Raw genomic sequence first — 21,144 nt, 5'->3', positions numbered from 1 at the left:
TATATAGAATTATTCAATAAATATATTCAAAAATATGCATTCATAATGAAATAATATGATGAAAAAATATTTTTAACCCGAATTTTTAATTTCACCAAAAAAATTTAAAAAAAAAAATTTAAAAACAACTGGAAAAATAATAAATTTTGTTTACCTAAATATATTTAAAATTTGTATTTTGAAGTATAATTTGGTGAAGGGTATATAAGATTCGGCACAGCCGAATATAGCTCTCTTACTTGCTTCATATTTATTTGTCCAATTGTTTTGAGTATCAATATCTAAACGATTTTGTTTCGGCTCACAGAGTTTAAACATCTCTTAAAATTTATCCAGCCTTTTCCCTCTTCACCCGGCTTTCAGCTAAACATAGGCTAATAAAATATGTTGAATGATTCAAACTTTCTTTTATTAAAATCTATTCCAAACAGGCATAAGTAAATTTTTTCAATTCATTTTGTTAATGATTTACAACAAAACAAATTGAATGAAGAAAATATATTTTAATTCAATTTGTATTAGATTCGAATTAACAAAAATTTAATAAATTCTGTTGAATTAATTAATTCCATTATGAAACAAAATAATTAGATTTTGGGAATAGATTGAATTCCGAATTAAGATTTTAGTGAATTAAGCTCAAATTGAATTAATTAATTATGTGATCTTAACTTTAGATTTGAGCATGTCATTCAAATAAGAATTATTTCAGTTTGCATTTTTAATGATTGCTCAGTATGGAATATCGAATTGGAATAATTCTAATACATACTATTTATTTAAAAAATAAAAAATATATAAATGAATGTTAATAACTTCACAAAGTATTGAATAATAAAAAAAATAAATGTATGAACACTTAAATGAATTTGTATACAATCGCATTAAAATGTCATTTAAAACGGTTACATTTTAGTTAAAAATCCGCTAAATAGACATTGCCGACTAAATCTCACTAAAGTGACAATAAATGGTATTGCCAGTTTTAAATATAAAAAGCGCATGTTATTAAAAATGTCTCTCTCTCGCACTTACTCTTCAAAATCCCCCTAAATGAGAGATGAAATGAAAAGAGTATCTATAAAATTTGTCCAATTACCTAAGTTTTAGTTGCTAACCATAGTTTTCAGATACTTTTTTCCCATTACAGATATTTGAATGTCTCTACACTTGCATTGTAGAGACAAAAAAATTTCAAGTCAGAGAGGAATTTTCTCCGTATTTCAGTTGATGTGTGAGATTCGCTCAAATAAATGTATGTACTTTGGTTGAACAGTTTTTTTAGATGAATTTTTATTTTTTTTGTGGAAATCGAACAAAAAAATTACTGAGTTCTTATTGTCGCTTTTAGTCGTTTGTCTTCGTTGTATTGGTTGTAGTCGTCGTCGTCATTTCAATTGAAGCAAAAGTAAGTAAAAAAATTCCCAACTAAAAAAAAATATATTTTTTTACTCACTTTGACATACAAAAAAAATGTGGAAATAATTAAATATAATGAATAATAAAATATAAATAATTATAAACTTTACACAAACAGAAAAGTAAATTAATTAATTAATAAATAAATGTACTATAAAAAGACTTTTTTTGTTAAAAAGCTGCGGTGATAATTAGAATTGAAAAAAAGTGCAAAGAAATAATAAAAATCGAAAATAAATTCTTGCCACACGACCTGAGCCTCCTAGTGACTCGTTTACGTCGGCCGATCGATAAAAATACTACGCAAAAAGATTTTTTCATGGTTGTAAAAAGAACAAAATAATTTAAAATTTACTAGAATTCTATAAAAGCGGTGGTGTGTGTGTGTGTATGTGAGCGGTACTAGAAATAAAAATATTAATTTTTATTAATACAAAAACATATTTTAAGAAAAATATTATTAATATGCCCCAAACGGATAAATCAATTAATAAATTTTTAAATATTTTTTTTTATAGTTTTTTTTTTAACAAAAAAAAAAATGTGACTGTTTAAAATATTGAAAAATATATATATGTATATAAGTATGTCTGAAATTATCTCTATATGTATGAGGAGGTATTTATTATTTGGTAGCTGTGTGTATTTCATATCTACTCATTCATCTATACATTTTACGAGTATGAGTATCTGTGTGTGTTTGTGTGATTTTTCTTGCCAATGTATTGGTACAAGTTTTGCGTTTTGTACTCTTAATGTGTATGTGTGAGTGTGTGTGTGTATACTTCTATATCGTTTGATCCATCTATCCATCCAATCTATGTGCTGCTACACTTCTATGCTGTATTTCCAACTAGGTTGCCAACCTCCACCTTTAGTTTTCTTTCATTCGTCCGTTATGGGGATTTTAATATTGAAATTGAAGATATAGATAGATATAAACAGGAGACAACATGTCTAGAACGTAAAATTTATGCGGAATTTTAGTGCCAATACATATATTTCTTGTATTCAGATTAAATCCATTAATCTTGTTTATTGTCCTTTCTTGGTTGCTGAAAGGAAATAAAATCAATTTAAGATCCTATTTGTTTATTAGAAGAACTCCATAATTTGTCTTGGCAATTCTTAATTAATTTGTTTAAGCAGTTTTGTAAACGTTGTTAAAGTAAAGAATGCTTCAACACTTATCCCAGTTCGACATTTTTTATATCGAAGTCTCTTATTCAAATAGGCCTACATGCAGCCATATCTATACCGCGGATAGCCCTTAATGAATATAACCTAGGAAACCTATAACTAGGACTAGGAAACCTATAACTAAGACTAGGAAACTGACTCACCCTTCTTTTCGTTAGGATACTCTCAAAAGAATGTTACTATTACATATTTTACTTATCGAGATAAGTCGAGAGGAAGGAAGGGTGAGTCAGTTTCCTAGCAGGTTCAATGGTTTCTCCGGCAGCATTTCCCCATCTATTCACGAACTACACAGTTTAAATATTACTTACTTATCTATAGGCCGATTGTTTACTATGTATGTTAGGGTCAGCCACTCGTTAAGCAGCTCACTTGGGTCCATTCAAAACTGATCTTATTGTGATAAACTATGTTTACAGTGCAGCTAAAATTCAAAAAAATGTTCTATCAGAACGCAATAGAGAAAGTTTTTATTTGCTAGATGTTATACGGAAATTATAGATACCTTTTCCTAAACCAACAATTCTATCAATAAGTTCTCCGATTTTCTTTATAACTGGCACTAGGTATAAAGTTTTATTAGTTTTAGTCTTTCAAATTATTTCCATTTGGCAATATGCGTGTGCATGAGAGTATAAACAAATGCTGTCGCTATTTTTTAAATGAAATTTTGATTTACTTCTTTTACATACTGTTCGTTTACTTTATATGTATGTAGATTTTACTAGTTTTGAAAATTTTTAATTCCTTAAAATCTTTATTTCGAATTAAAAAAATGTCTGGCATTCATTCCCTAAATCCATCAAATCATAAACTAATTCTTTAGCTTCATTCAATGGCTTTTATTTAAATATAATTTATTCATAATGGAATTAATTCATAATAGAGTTCATTCAACCTTTGAATGAATAAATTATTATTAATTCAAATCTAATACAAATTAAATTAAAATATTTTTTCTTCACTCAATTTAATTTTGCATTTAATGATTTACAATTTGTCTAAAGCCTATTTGTAATAGATTTGAAATGAAGAAAAAATTTAATAATTTTGTACAATTTTATTAAGCTTGTTTCTAATGGATTTGAATTAAAGGAAACTTTAATGATTCAATAAGGAATTAGTACTATAAAGAATGAATTCTTATTGGAAATGAATTCAATACGTTTGGAGCACTAAGAAATTAAGACAATAAATTAATTACTGCTGAAGGGTTTGATAGAATTGTTAATTTGATTTTGAATGAACAAAATCCAACTAAAGCTGATAAATTTAAAACAAAATCGATCGAAATGTGTGATCTTGTCACAGATCGATCGATTTTTATCACATGCCTGTAAATCTTTTGGGAATTAACAAAATTAAAATGAATTTGAAGATGTTAAAACAAAATCGATTGAAATAATTACGGAATTGAAACCATTCTGAACTAAATGTGTAAGAGATCTTGCCGCAGATTGCAGTTTCATATCCAATACTTTTGGGAAATTGTGGGGAATAAAAAAAATGCATTTTTCAAAGTTTTTTTTTTTAGAAACGGCATCCCTATTTGCTTTATATTGTTGAATATTTCAATGTATTGGCATTTTTCTAATTATGTGTTTGTGTGTGTATTGTATTATTTTCTTACGGTCTTAACGATTTTTTGCGCATGCTTTTTCTAATATTTCTTCAATAATTTTTACATTGGGTGTAGTAACTAGTGCTGGCTGCATACTTTTTGTAGCAGCAGTTCAAAATAGTACATATTAAAAACTGGGAGTATTTAGTTAAGTACCAAAATAGTACTTTTTATAAAGTTTATTTTTCAATAAAATAAGCTTATTTGAGGTACTTTAGTATGTATATTAAAAAGGAATGAAGATTTAGTTCTTTATTATTATCCTTGCCTTTCCCTTTTCTTTTTATGTATGGAAGTACAATAATTAAAATAATGCATTTACAAATAATTTGTTATTCTAATTATGGGAAAATGAGTGTACAATTATTTGTACTCTCTCTAATCTGTTTAGAATTGTTTTAACGTTTGTCATTTGTTTGAAAGCTATTTTTCAAATTATTTTTGATTTTGTTTTTGCAAAATCATTTTAATATATTCCGCATTATACACATAAATATCTCTAATATGTATATATTACTCTATAAGCTAAACCCGACGGCATGACGCATATTTTTTCCATTTAATTTATTTCGTTTTTTTGTTTGTTTGGTTTAGTTTGTTTCTTGTATTTGTTTTATGCGGAGAAGAAGAATGAATGAATATTTTTTTATAGTATAAAATTTCGTTGAACTATTTTTTGTTATTATTTCTTTAGTTTGAAATAACGGTTTGCTTATTTAAATGCTAAAAAATATGGCTAGTTTATAACTAATTTAAACATTTTGTTGAAAAGTGTTTTCAAAATTGTTGGTATTCTTTCTTTTTTTTTATTTATTTTTTTTTTCATTACTTTGGTATGTGGATTTTGCCAATTGACCTAAAAACTAACGGCGCCAAAATTTCTGATGTCATTCTCAGTCAACTAAAAAAAATAAATAAAATATAAATAAAATGTTTAAAATGCAGCACAATGCGGGTGCATTTTTGTGCTTTTTCTTTACACATGTTTTTATCTCAGAAAATACAACGTAAGAAAAAAGTGAATGGAATAATAATTAAAGAAACATAATAAGAATGAAACTTAAAGGGTCAATGTTGTTGTTGTTTTCTCTTATTTCATTTCCACCTTTCGTTATCGTGTTTTTGCTGTTTTTCTTTTCCAACACCTGAACACAGTATTTAGCAAAAACAACAACAAAATGTGATCTTGAACATGTACAAGTAGGTACTTACTACACACGCGTTTTGTGTTTAATTAAAGCACGCGTTTTATTTTTTCACTCAACTACAAAACTACATTCTGTTCTACGAGAGAATGTTATTTTTATTTCTTTATGATTCACAATTTTATGCTCATAAAAACATACATACATTTCCACTTCTACGATCTCCCCCCCCCCCAAACACCTTTCTCATACATATAAAAACTAGTATTGAAATTTCACACATTCAGTAATTTGAAAACAAAAAATTTATTTAAAATAGCCGGCATTTTTATAATCCCAATTTCTGGTTCATTGCCTGTTAATGATCAGAATTTGAAAAGGTTTAAAAAAACACAGAAATATTTAACATTTTCAATGATTGTTTACAGAATGACCTCCCCACCCTCAAAATCAATTAGAAAATCACTTTTACTTACTTCATTTTGTGTATTTATTTATGTTTGACATTGTAAATGATCATCATGTTTAATATCACTCTCGTTCTCTCTCTACCTCAGCATTGCCAGATGATTTTGAATCATCTTTAAAATAAAAAAAAAAACAAAATTCATCAAATCAAACATTATTTGATAAAAATTCATTATTTAAATTCTGTTCGCTCAATAAATTTTGTTTTTTTTTCTCACTACAATATGTGAGGGTGGGTGTGTCATTAATGAGAGGAGGGAGCCCTTTTAATAAACAATAAAACATTTATATAAACAAAAATATCAAGTTTAAATACTGTATATAAATACAATGAGATACAGAACAGAAGTACGAATTAATTCACTGAAATCTTAATTCGGAATTTAAAAATATCAGACATTCATTCCATAAATCAATTATGTACCAACATCGAATTCTTTAGCTTCATTGAACTACTCTTATTTAAATAGAATTCATTCATCGTTGAATTAATTCATAACAGAATTCATTCAACCTTTGAATGATTAAATTTTAGTTAATTCAAATCTATTACAAATTGAATTAAAATATATTTTCTTCATTTAATTAGTTTTTCTTTTTAATCATTTACAAAATGAATTGAAAATAAATTTACGTAGACGTAATTGATTTGAATTTAAGAAAATTTTTATCATTCAACATATTTTATTAAGCTATTTTGTAATGGATTTGAATTAAAGTAAACTTGCATTATTCAATACGGTATTAATTATATAAATAATGAATTCTTAAAGGAATAAATTCAATACTTGTGGAATACTAAGGAATTAAGCCATCGAATTAATTCGGGATGAATTCATTAACGGGGAATGGTTAAGATATACATTTAAATTTTGTTATTAAAATTGAATTAAGGATATTTACAATTATTTTTGCAATTTTTTTTATTATTGTTCCACTTTTTTTTGACAAATATTGTCAACATAATCTGAATGTTTCTAATAAAGAATGTTGAAATTATTTGTTTGTTTTCTCTTTTGTTTAGAGATCATTAACCAATAATAGTGATATTGAAAATTGCTTTTATAAAAACACACACACATATACATAAATATTTGCTTATAAAACATTGCAGCAACAATTAAACAATACAAAGGAAACATATAGAGAGAGATATACATTACAACAAATCAAAATCAATCAAGTGTAGATGAAAAACAATCTTGACATATTGATAGAAAGAAGATGATCGATATAAAACAGAATTTTCAACAAAATGGAATGTATCTAGAGAACAGCATACATAGTATCTCTTTAATAAAAATCTAGAGTGTGGTGGGGAATAAAAACTATAAAAATATAAGCAAGATGAAAATAATAAATTCAAGGAAAAAGAGATGTCAATAATAGCATGAAATAAGTATTTTCCAAAATGCATTTTTGACAAACCTTGCATAAATGTGCATTATCGGGAATTTGATTATGAACTTTATGACGGATATGTCAGTTTCTAACATATCGAAATATTTAAAGGAAATTCTAAAGCGATCTATCATATGCCTATCCATTTGTCTAACTGTTGATATCACTATAGTTCCTAAACGAGAGAAACGTTTAGAAATGATTGATAGGAAAAATGGGCGAAACCAATAAATTACAATTAAATGTTTGTTTAGAGTTGGTTATACAAGATTCGGCAAACAATTAAATGTAAAAGACGTGAAACAAAAATAGTACTTTCCGATACTTTGTTAAGAGTTATGCAGAAACCAATACAATTAGTAAACAAAAAAGTACACTACTGCTGAAAACACTGTCTAGAAATATGGATATTCCATCTTCGAAAGCAATTTTAATTAGACAAATTTGAATTCGTTTCTATTTATTTTCGTACTGCATTATATTGAGTGAGCACACAAATCATTATTATACATATAGACTCAAACAATAATAACCACTATAACAATAAAGGCGGAAACGTTAAATTTAAATTATTGTGTTTTTTGTATTTTACCACCAAAACTTATTTATGTAAGAAACGTAAAAAAAAATTTAAATAATTCTAAATTCTATTCACATTTAATCACTGAAGAGCAGATATGAAATAATGATGATCTAATATTTTGTTTAATTTTAAAAATTTGTTATTCCAATTAATAAAACGTAATCACACTTCACTTTTATGCGTTCTCTTCAAAATGTTGTAATATTGTCGAATGCAACGTCAAAAATTTCACAATAATTAATTCAAATTCCAACAAAATATTCAAGTGCTAGAATTTTTGGGGCTTTGGTGCTTATTGAGATTAAATATGAAAATTAAAAAGAAAATACTCGAATCAAAATCCAGTTCAAAGCTTTTTCATCAAACTCTTTGTGTAGGGTAGGGATGATAAATGGGACAGAAATTTTCAATCCCGTGATTCGGGATTTTATAAATGTTAAATCATCACATTCCATTAATGCATTAGCACGAATTAATTCGATTCATTCCTTTGAGAATTCATTATTTATATAATTAATTTCTTATTGAATCATTCAAGTTTTTTTGTAATTAAAATCCATTACAAAATAGCCTTACAAAATTTATTGAATGATTAAATTTTTCTTCAATACGAATCTATTACAAAAAGGCTACTTTTTCAATCTTGTTTAATTTATTAAAAGCACAACAAAAAATAAACTAAATGAAGAATAAATATTATTTTCATTCAATTTTAATTTGTTTGAAATAATTAAAACTTAATCATTCAAAGGTTGAATGAATTCTGTTATATTAATTCCATTATTAATTAATTTAACAACGAATGAATTCTATTCAAATAAATGCCTATGAATGAAGAATGATGGATTTAGGGAATGAATTGCTTTTTAATATTGAATTAAGATTTTAGTGAATTAAGCTCAAATTTAATCAATTAATTCGAAGCATTGAATATAAATATGTTTGTATTAATCAATTTAGGAAGCTGGCGAAAAACATCGTTCAGAGATAACTCGAAATTATTAATAAACTAGTGTATATGCCTGTCAATACCAGGGATACATAATTGAATTTTAAAAATCTGGCTCCGTTTGGATTGTTCCTATAAGTTTCCCGAATTTTAACATTCTGGGCTAATTAGGAGCATCAGACATCTCCCAAAATATCAATAATCTCGGAGATAGCCGGGATTTATACCAAATATTTGGGATTTGTTAAACCCTAATCGATTTAAGGATGGTTGAAATGGGGTTTTCTGATGTCCCTGTATTGGTTGAATATATAAATTGGCGACTTTAAAGAGAAGCGTAAGATACCGTTACCGAAATACTTACTTTACTTGTAAAATACCGTTACTCTTATTCTATAAATTATGAATAAACGTATTTTTGTTTTCCGCTACCGTTACCGATAACCTAGAAAAGAAATAATTCTAATTATGAAAACACAATTTTTGTTATCCATTACCGTAAACGCTAATCTAACGTTACCCATATCGTTACCGAAATACTGGCAATTACAGTTACCACTTAATACTGTTTTTTTCTATTCTATAAATAATTATGAAAATACATCATTGTCGTTACCGCTAAGATACCGTTACCGTAATACTGGCAATTACCGTTATAGAATAACTAATTCTAATATCAGTTTTCAAATCGGTAGCCATCTTTGAAAAGAAGTAAAGCCGAAACTTTAGACACAGCCGCCGCAATATAACAGTCCAGCAGCTGCAACCGCAGAAAATTTAAGTCGGCTTGTTTCTCTGGTGGGTGGGAGATGAAATCAAAATGATAAAAATAACTTCATAAGTATTTTGTGCCTGTGTAAATTTGATGCTCATAAATGTAAAGCAATTTTAAAACAAATTTTTTTAAAAAAAAAAATATACACAAAAATGAATGATGGGAGGGGGGAAGAAAACGAAAAAAAAAAACAAACAAATTCCCAATAAATCAAAACATAACCTACAAGTCTATAAATTCTGTAACAAAAATGGTAAACTTGTATTTAAAAAGCGCTCGAGCGTATATAAATTGTAACATCACAGGTTTTCCAATTACCTTTACAAATACAAAAATACATGCCAGCACACACGCATATACAAAATAAAATATTGTAAATATGTATAAACAGGGTATAAATAAAAGTGTGTTTAACAAAAAAAAATAAAATAAAAATAATAATGGAAACAAGGATACCTTAGTAAAAACGAATGTAGAAAACAATTTGTTAACACATGAACTTTGTCCTGCAAAAGAAATAAAACACACACACACATATTTACATAAAGAAAAGTTGCTGAAAGCCTGTAGGGCAGCCACTATTAAATGTGCCATTATTTGACAGAAGAGGCACATATTAGTCTCTTAATGTCAGATTGACAGTTTTGTTAAATTCCTTTGAAACAAGCAAATGCTACACAAATTTGATAAAAAAAAGTCACAGCTTTTTGAAGTTTCTGAGCATGTAGGGGAATTTTTGTGTGTTCTTTTTTTGATGTAGTTTTAAAGATGTTGTTGCTTCTACTTTATGGATGAGTATGATGAGATAATGGTGGAAGAAAATCAATAAAATGTCCTTGCGCAATTACTAATTTTTTTCCCAGCTCTTTAAAATCTCACACACACACAAAGACTAAAAAACAAGTGCACTTATACTTGGAAACATTTCAGAAGAATATTTTTGTTGTACGTTTTTTTTTTGTTTTTTTTTTCAAAGAAAATCAAGCAACAAATGTGCGAGAGTATAAATCCTTATAAGGAGTTGCACGAGGCAAAAAACGAAGAGAAGGGTATTGTTCTTTTGTAACACGAACCAGCAAACATATATATTTATGTCTATATGTATGTAGATCTACAAAATATAATTGTTTTTATTCATATATGACTCACAGCAATTATTCAATAAATATATTTGAGTAAAAATAAATTTTGAAGATTTTTTTCCTTAGGGAAGTAAATTAAAGTTCTTACAGGGACAAATTTCACATTTTTTATTACCATGATTTGTCATGTCTAGAATTAAGTTCATCTGATTTTAAAATGTTTGCAGCCTAGAAAAGTTTACTAGGCTGTTTTAATAATTGAATACACATGTCAATAACACTTATTTTAAGCTCTCTCCCTGAAATTTGTCTTGTTAATAATATAATGCTTTTCAATTTATTTCTATTTCTAATTTTACTTTTATTTTTTATATATAACATATTTCAAGTAGTACTTGACCTAATTTTATGTGTAAATGATTAAAAAGTTGATGTGTTGTGTATGGTGTGTATTATAATTTTCATACTTCACGTGTTTGGAACTTCAAATGGAAAATAATTTTACACATTTAATTAAATAACAAAATAGGCTTGTTGTAAATATAATATAGGAAATAATTTGTATAGAAAATAACAAGGTTGACTACCGTTGAATACGCTTTCAGCTCGACTAGCGTTAACGCTAAGCCTTCGTTTCGTAAATACCGTCACATATTCTATAAATTATTTCAAATGTTCCCAATAAGCACTAAAGAACTAAAAATTAAAGCTTCAAACTTGAAAATATTGTTATAATTTTATTTGAATTAAAATTTTAAACAAAAAACATTTGACTTGAATTTGATTTTCCTTTTTGCTGGAGAATACCATTGATATACAGTGTAATACAACTATAAATCAATTGCTTGACACTGGATTCAAGGTTGGAATTAAACTTGCTTTCAACTTGAATTCCGGAAAAAATTATTATTGGTTTTTATTTCAATAATAGAGTTTATTGAAATCTTCAGAATTGAAATAAAACAGAGAAAAACGTTTTTAATATCCATACAATTAGATAATTTTCCAATTAGACTAATTTTAAATTAGACTGTATGTCGGCAATAACGTGTGGAATATTCGACCGGGAAAGTAAAAACACTTTATTGATTTTTCAAAATTGTCTACACCGTTTCAAGTTGAAATTGGAAAAACCAAGTTTATATTGAAATTAAGAAATACAAATTAATATTAAAACGTCAATTGAGATTGAGAAAACGAAACATTAATTTGGATTTTTTGATTTCTATTTGTATATGCTCAATATTAATATGATTTATTCAATATCAATTTGTTAATTAATTTTATTTACTCAATATCAATTTGTATTTCTTAATTTAAATTTGTATTAGCTCAATATTAATTTGAATTATCAATTTTAACTTCAAATAGTGTCGTTTTTATAGGTTTTAATAAATCTTAACCATTATTTAAATGGAGAAAATCCAAATTTATATTGAATAGAAATAACCGACATGTTTGTTTAAATTTGAAATTTCAAAATCTTTTAAATTGAAAAATTCTATTTAATCTTGAGAAAATACAAATTTATTTTGAGAAAATAAATTTGAATTCTTGATTTCAATTTGTAATAATTTGTATTTTTCTCAAGTTCAACGTTAAATGGTGTATTTTTTATATGATTTAGTAAAGTTATGCGACATATAAAACTAATCTCAAATGTTGTAAAAACAACCACTGGAAAGTGCGGTATTAAATTCAATATCATCATGAATTAAAATATCCAACAAAAAAATAAACATAAAAACAAATTTAATTTGCCTCTTTTTTATTATTTGGTTTTCATGCTGCTGTTAACGCCACCTGACCCAAATATAAAAAAGGGTTGGTTGGTGGTATGTGGTTGTTACTTACAATAGGTTATACTATGTAAAGTTTACTCATCGTGTTCAATTAACTCTTAAACAATCTAACCAATCTAAACTAAACTTAACGAATAGAAATAACCAACTTAACCACCACCCATGGATGTTAGTTACAACATATGTTTTTATCGTTTGTTGAGTTTGTGCTTGTTTAAATTTAAATTTTCAATAACTTTTATGTTAGCAAAAAACAAGAAATGTTATGATAAAGGAATGTTATGCAAATGTTTTTCTGGATAGTTTTTAAAGATGTATTTATTGGTTAACTTAAAATGTTTGTTAAACTTTTGCCGATTTTTTGTCGAATCTGAAACCTAACTCTTGAATCTGATGATATTTTTTAGTGTGATGCACTACTTGGCATATTCACGAACCATGGGGCTTTTCAAGAACTCTGTTATAACGATTTGAATTAATTTGAATTACAAAAATTAAATCATTCAAAGGTTTAATAAGTTCTTTTATAAATTAATTCAACGATGAATGAATTCTGTTTAAATAAAATCCTTTGAATGCTGTTTTAGATGGATTTATGGAATGAATGGCTGACATTTTTAAATTCTGAATTAAGATTTTAGTGAACTAAGCTCAAATTTAATTAGTTAATTCGAAGCTCTGGTTTGTTATTACAAAAGTTTAGTGTAACTTGTTCAACAACAATGTTATCTTTTATTTTATTTTTTCATTCTTACTTTAAAAATTTGTTTATATTTATAGTAGATTAGTATGCAAATAAGTTTCCATTACAATGTGCCTGTACACAGTAAAATAAATAAATTTAAATTAACAATTTTGTTATATGAAGGTTAATTGTTGTTAACATTTAATGAACATTATAATAAGTTGGTTGCTTGTTAAAAAAAGAAAATACTTTTTTTTTTATCACATTTATATTAGCCATGACTTGAAATAATGTTAACGATATCAAATAACAAAATATTTATTTCTTTTAATGTTATTTTGCTTATATGTATTTGAAAACTGTTAAATGCAGTGTTTACACTATGTAAACATTGTCTGATAAAAACTAAAAAATTTTGTAAAACTTGCAACATAAATTGTTAACAATTTTGAATATAGTATAGATATTTACCTTATGGTCAGAGCTTCGAATTAATTAATTCAATTTAAGTTTCAATTTTCAGCAAATCATTCCATAATTCGTTCCCAACATAACTAATTCTTTAGCTTTATTCAAAGGTTTTTATATGAATAGAATTCGTTCATTGTTAAATTCATTATAAAATTAATTCATAATCCAATTCATTTAACCTTTGAATGATTAAATTTTTTTTAATTCAAATATAATACAAATTAAATAGATAAATGATTCAGTAATTAAATTATTCTATAAAGAATTACAGCTTGTTTTTATAAAATTTCTAAACGAACGATTTGTCAGCAGACGAATTTATTACAAATTTGGTTTTTATAAATCACACAAAATTTGTTATTTTTCATTACTTTGTATGTCAAAATTTCAAATTCTTTTAATAAAGACGAAAAGAAAATTTCGTCACTGTTTCCAATTGAATAAGCTAAATATTATATAAAAATATGGTCTTAATTCTCAGAGTAGAGAATTCAAATGCCCAATTCACAATCGGTGCCGTAGCGTTGTAAGTTGTATGTAATAAATATTTTTCAAACTACATTTTTCGAAACAAAAACAAAACATTAATAAATAATTAAAACATACAACGATACTACGCTACGACACCGATTGTGAATTGAAGAAATAAGTTTAAAGCCTAGGAATGATTTGGTAATGAACTCTTTAATGTAATTTGATTTTAAAAATTGAATTAAGTATTAATTCTTTCGAACATTTGGTGATTATTCATCCCTTAATATAGGTAATATTTGAATATACTTACTTAAATTTGTAAAAAAGTTGTGTTATATTAAGGTTCCGAATATATTTTTTTAATCATTAAATCAATATACATACATAAATAATAAAAAAGCATGCTTTAATATTTTAAAACAGTTTATAGACATTTTGGCGTCTCTAAGTGCTTTTCCGAAATAGAACATGTATTTTAAAACGTGTCCAATGAATATACCATGCCTGGAGCATGCCATGTTAACACTCATACTCTCTTTTAGGGTAAATTAGGATATAAAAGCATTGCCAAAACAACATAATTATTATTGGTGGCAATGCGGCGCTCTACTAGACGTCATTATGATGTTTAAAAAGTAAGCAGAGCCACCATTACCACCCAATAACATGTCTTCAAATGCAAAGAGATTTTTTAAAACTTGATGTCTATTAAGTGTTTTGTATCTCTAATTTTGCTTTTATTAATTTATGAAGTTTTAATATTTTTTTTTAAACCCAGAGTATGAGTAATTTTTTAACTGATTTGCAATTTTCAAATGCCCTTGCGTTTTTTTTTTTGGTTGTTTTTGTAACTGAAAATATGTTGCCAACCTAAAAAACCCAACCCAGCAAGCAGAACTTTATTGGACTGGCCCTATAAAAAGCAACAACAAAATTACGTTTGGTTTGTCTTCCTTTGTTCGCTTAGTTAAATGACTCTATATTGGAAAATTATGCCTTGTTTTTTTTTGTTGGCCAAATATTACTGCGCGCGTTTCGAAAACCAAAATTCCCAATAGATTTACTACATTAAAAAACGGAAACTTGCGCTCTCGTTTGCTAAAATCGCTCTCCATATGTGTCTCTCTATAACTTAGGCACTGTAATAATCTCTTTTAGCGAGTTAAGGTTATGGTTAAAACGACTGTTTATGGGTTGTGCAAAATTTTCCCTAAAATTCTTACAAGTCTTGTCGGTAACGTTGGTCTATTAACACAAAACTCTCGCATAAAAGAAAAATAAAAAAAATAATAAAAGTAGCTGCATAAAAAAAATTATATATCTAGCAAAGACTTTTACATATTTCAGCAGACATTTACCATATAATTGAGTGTTATTTATTGTTAACACACATATTTATCTTAATAAATACAAAAATATTATAGAAGAATTAAACCAACCAACCAAAAAAATATTATAGTTCGCAATTACATTCCGTCTTTCAACAAAATTTAAAAAGAAAATGAAAAAAATATAGTTTTTCATTTTTATGTTAGTTAGTTAAAATTAGTTAAAACTTAATTGAAATATCTTCTTCAAACCAAAAAAAAAAAGAAAATAATTTTATATACAAATAATAATTTAACCAAAAAAAAGTATTTGTTTTCTTAATGGTGCTTAAGAATTAAAATAAAAGTGCACAAAGTTATAAGGTAAATAAATTTAATACTAATGTAAAATTGTTTAACATATTTAAATTATTGTATATAAACATTTAAGCTATTAAATTTTGCTATATATATTTCCTTCAAACCACGCCTTTGCATATTCTTTTTTTTTCAAAGTGAATTTTTTATTTGTATTACACACCCATTTCTTCTTAAGATTATTGTGTCTTGAAAGTTTTGAAATTTGATTATAAATTTATCTAATTATTTGTACGTTTGTTAAGTGTCTCTACAATACCGTAATACATATTTTCTATTTGAAAAGTTGAACAATTTTGGTTTTTCCATTACACTTGGAATGTTTGTTGTTAACAAGTTTCAAAAAGTAATGTTCGTGCTTAAGAATTTAATACTTTTTTAAATTCAGTTGAGTTTGTTTCAAAGTTATATAAAATATTTTTTATTTCATCTCAGTCCTAACAAACTGTACCACCTATTTACAAAATATTCAATAAAATTATTTTTCTCTTTGTGCCCCACCGAGCACCTCATACGTACATATATATTTTGTTAAATAAACTCATTATTTGTTCAAATACAATTTTATGCTCTTTCTTCTTTGTTGAAAAAGAATTAAATCTAAATCCTAAACAAACAATTTTCAATGAAATTAGTTTTCTTTTGCCGTTTTATTTTTGTTCATTATTAAAGTGTTGTTGCCAAGTTAAATAAAAAAAGTATTTTTTGCGTTTAATTTGAAAAATAAAATACATTAAAAACGCATGATACAGTACGCCCACTTTCCACACAACAACATACAGAAGGCAAACAAAAAAGTAAAAAAAAAACGAAGATGAACTGATTAAAAAAAATCACAATTTTAAATTAAACCAGCATCCAAAAGGTGTTGTCTTGCTTGTCATTGTTACCACCGTCTTTTTATTTTCTAGATATGCATGTATTCATGACGAGAAATTGACAATAATTCGTTAATGGTCTTCTGTGTTTCAATATGCATTTTTAGAACTCGTTGGGTCTTCGACTTTAGTTCGAAATTTATATAAAAGATACAAGACAATTATACAATGGAAACTTTTTCACAAATAAATTTTTTAAATTCTGAAAATTGAAAAAAGTATTCATTATTGCGGTATTTACAAAACAATTGAAAATTAGGTTTAATTTTTACAAAAATTGTCTGGCCTTTTTACTCACTCAGTATTTTATTGTTTTTTTTATTACTGCTTCACAGCGACGATGCATTGAACCAATTAAAGAGTAAATTGTATCCTTTGAAATATTTTGCCATTCCCTTCTAACCGCATCTTATAAAGCTTCCTTCGTGTTATAATTTTTCGTTCTACAAAAAAGATTGAGATCTAGCGATTGTCTACTTCAAAACACGTACCTTATTGGATGTGTAACCATTCTGATACAACCCTAGAACTGTATTTGGGGTCATTGTCAAGCTGGAATCCCCAAACTATTGCCTTCGCCAAACTTGACTGTTTTATTTGTTTACTTGGGGTGCAGTATTTTGCCCTTCGGCTTTGTTACAAATGTTTTGACAAGATATAGTTGCGAATGGAAAATAAGAATTTTGGGTTTGACGTTTCTACTACAATTAAAGGGTTCGGTTTTATCGATAATCTATATCGATCAACTTTTTATTTTTGATTTGAGTAAACTCCATGGAAGTTTTTTTTAACATTTATTTATTTATTGAATCTGACTTATTTTCCTAGGCCAAACAATAAATAAGTATTAAAATCTTATGACTATGGAAGTGAAAACTTCATGATCTTAGTCGTTATGTTTATATTTCTGAATTGTTTAAACATAAAATATCTCGGTTTTTGGCAGCATCACAACTTGTCGCCTTTAAGTAGTATTGTCGATTTATTTGAGATTAACTTTCAAAACGATTTTTGAATACCACAAAGTAATTTAGCCTATTTTGGATGAAAATTGGCTTAAAATAAACAGTCGTTGGTGTATTATAATAATTTCTTGAAATTACTTTTCAGAAAAGTTTTAAAATATATTGTAAGATTATTCCAAATAAAATATGACAACACTAAACTTAAGTAACAGTATTGACAAGATTAACTTTGTGCTGGCTGTAGTTGTTGACAATAAAAAAGATGACAGTGTGGTGATGATGAATACCAAAACCTTTATTTATTAAAAAAAATAATTTTTGAACTGATTAACATAAAATTTAAAATGTAAACTTTTTCATCAGTTTTGTGTGGTTTATCAAAGATAAACACCAAAACGGAAGGGCAATATTTTAAGATGACAGAAAGAGGCAATGAGTGAGAAAGGGTAGAGAGATGAAATTAAACCTATTTTATTGTATAGTGCACATACATACATTATAATATATGCATGAATGAATGAATGATGAAATAATAATGAAAACAACAACAAGTGGGTTGTAGGGTGGGATATAAAATGTGGGCGAAATACTGAAACTGAAAATGTGTATTATTTCATGATTCATTATCATCATCATCTTCATCATCCAACTACCAGCATATTTTAGAGGAAATAAAGAAAGCAGCAAAATGAATGTATCAAGAATAAGAAAAAAGGTTTAAAGAATAAAAACAACAACAACACTGATGAAAGTATGATGACTGCAAATGACATTTTATTATTCAAAATGGTTTTATTATGCACACACAACCACACAATCATACAGTTAAATAAATGTGTATTACATTTGGATGTGTGCAGCTTTGTTTTTTTAAATATAAACAATTCATTACAAAAATGACATCAAGGACTAAAACAAAAACAATTAGAATAAATTGAAAATCCTTATGAGTTTTTCAAGGATTATATTCTTACATATTTTTAAACACATATATTTTTTATTGGGATTTAAAGTGTTATAAATTCATATTTTATACAAAAAAGAGCCATAATATAAAACTTGCAGTTTCCGTATTATTTGTTTTGTTAAATACAAACATTTTTGAATGAAATATAAAAAATCTGTCTTATTAATAAATTTTAAACAAATCGGACAAGTATTGGATCGGCAAAGATTTCTTTAAAACTTGACAAGTACCGAAACAAATTTGTGTGCAAATTTTCATTTATAAATTTAAAATTTTATTATTGGAAGATACATATTGCAATAATGTCCTAATATATATTGATAGTTTAAACAAATTGTTGTTGTGCTTCAAATAAACAATAAACATATGGTCAATTCACAATGTCTCTTATCATGTCATAATGTCCTAATGTGTATTTCACGATTCGGTGGCTCGGCTTAACCGACTCTTAGGCGTTCGGCGCAGGTCTCTGCTGTTTGGTTACGATAATACAATAAACAGCATACAGAGTAGTATTATTTTATAAAAATTTTTGGTTGAAAGGCAATAACAACATTTTTAAATCATTGTGAAATATTAGGACATTATGACAATACGACATGATAGGAATTGTCAATTGACCAATTGTTCAAAAAGTCTTATTAGTTTAGAACTTTTTTGTTTGAAGCACAACAACAATCATAATATATTAGGACATTACGACAATATAGCAGACCGTTTGAATCCCCCGAATGTTAATTTCTTTTAAATACATAAATTTTTAATAAAACCGCTAAAATATTACAATTTCCTTATTTTTTTGTTCTATTCTAATAAACAATATCTTGGAAGTATATATTTTTTAAAATTTGTTTTGGGTTTTTTCCTATTTTATTCTGTGTGGGATGTGTTTGAATGTTTTTTATACAAATTTCTCTGCATGTGCCTCTTAAAACGCCTACACTTTAAATACTCATTCGGTTATACGATGTTACTGTATAAATTTGTGTTCTTAATATTTTGCATAAGAAATTATGTTTTTGATTATAAACAGAAATTGCAATTTTCTTTTCACATGTAGCATTTTTTTCATACAATTAAATTAATAACATGTATTTATGTAATTTGAAAATCAACCTCAAAAGAATTAGTCTTTGTTTAAACTGTTTAAGATGAAATTGTCAATAATTTACAACTTGAGTGTTATTAAATAATATACGTACTTGGGTAATGAGAATTGGACGTTACATAGAAACGAAAAACGTTCGGTCAAAGACTGTCAATTCAGAGACAGCTGTATCAATCCGGAAGTTTCTACTCCAGGGACAAACTTTCGTCTCCAGCTGACCTTTTTCTGCCAGGCCGAAGCGTTTTAAACTCTGGGGTATGTGGAATACGGAATTCGCATATAAATTTGTCGATAAATCTATAGCAAATTTTAGTTTCTTATGAACCAAAATGTGAACGACCAAAACCGAACTTAATATTCGGCCATAAAAATCATTATCCGGCCTAATACGAAACAAACCGAAACTTTTCAGATTTCCCAAAAATTTTTAATTTACATTATGTTCTCCATTAATCTTTTTTAAAGTTTTTTTAAGGGAACAGTTTTTACACATGATAAATTCAAAACATATTTCTACTTTCAAATTCCATAATCTTCGTTTTTTTCCTTATAAATGTTTCGGTATTCTGTCAAATTTTGTCTGAATACTGGGGGGTTACTCTCTATTGCGATGCGAAAGAAAAATGGTACAATTGATACCCTTTATTGCGTTTTCGCATCGCACAAAAAATTAGTTTAAAATGTTTTTATTTACAAGTTTTGACATTTGATTTTGTCATTCTTCGCTATTGTTTATTTTGTGGTGCCAGTATTGCTTATTTTTGCGAAAGCGTTTGCGTAGACGATACAGAGTACAAAATTGTATTCTTAACGCATTTACCTTTCGCATCGAAATTGCTTTCGCATCGCAATAGAGAGTAACCCCCCTGATATTAGGCCGATTATCACACTAATGCAAAACCGAATATTCGGTCGGATTTATTAACATTTATTACTTTCAAAAGTTTATGTTTTTATATTTAATATAGAGAAGCTTAAATTTGTTATTAATTTACTGTGTTGTAGTACATCATATTCTTGTTGTTAATATCTCTTCCAATGTAAGGTCACAAAATTTTTCAATATTGTTTTTTTATTGTTCTTTATTCTTTTATCATTAAAACAACATGCACAATGTTTGTAAATGACAGCAATGAATATTGCCACCTTGAACTTAATTGAGACAGCGTTTCTTTTTATCTCTCCCAAGGACAACTTTTGTATTTAGGCCTACAAAAGGAAAAGAAAATTAAAATCACAAAGTGTTTGTTTGGTACATTTTGTAAGCATAAATAAATTCTTTTTATAAAACAAATAAATAGCCCAGTCGATAATTTTAAATTAAATAGAAAACACAATTTTTTGTCTTGTTGAGAGTCTTTTTTTTTATTTATAATTCAATAATTAAATTTGAATATACATATTAAAGTATGTACATTAAATTAAATACTATTATGTATTCTACACATTTGTTTGTATTTTATTTA

At 26.6% G+C, this 21,144-nt stretch overlaps 1 protein-coding gene across 3 annotated transcripts in view; it reads left to right on the top strand.

Moving 5' to 3' along the window:
- The window catches only part of 14-3-3zeta (tyrosine 3-monooxygenase/tryptophan 5-monooxygenase activation protein zeta), a 37,027-nt gene that overhangs the window by 7,492 nt on the left and 8,391 nt on the right, over positions 1–21,144 (top strand). Inside the window, exon 1 of one of the 3 annotated variants that reach the window (XM_065513381.1) lies at positions 1,257–1,408. The exons of the other annotated variants lie outside the window; for them this stretch is intronic. The gene's annotated coding sequence lies outside the window, so the exon portion shown is untranslated. Of the gene's footprint in view, positions 1–1,256; positions 1,409–21,144 lie in introns of those variants that run through there. 3 annotated transcript variants of the gene reach the window in all.

This window comes from Calliphora vicina, chromosome 5 (genome assembly GCF_958450345.1).
Source record: "Calliphora vicina chromosome 5, idCalVici1.1, whole genome shotgun sequence".
Lineage (NCBI taxonomy): Eukaryota > Metazoa > Arthropoda > Insecta > Diptera > Calliphoridae > Calliphora > Calliphora vicina.
Note: the sequence above shows the minus strand (reverse complement) of the source record. Positions and strands in the feature narration are given on the sequence as shown.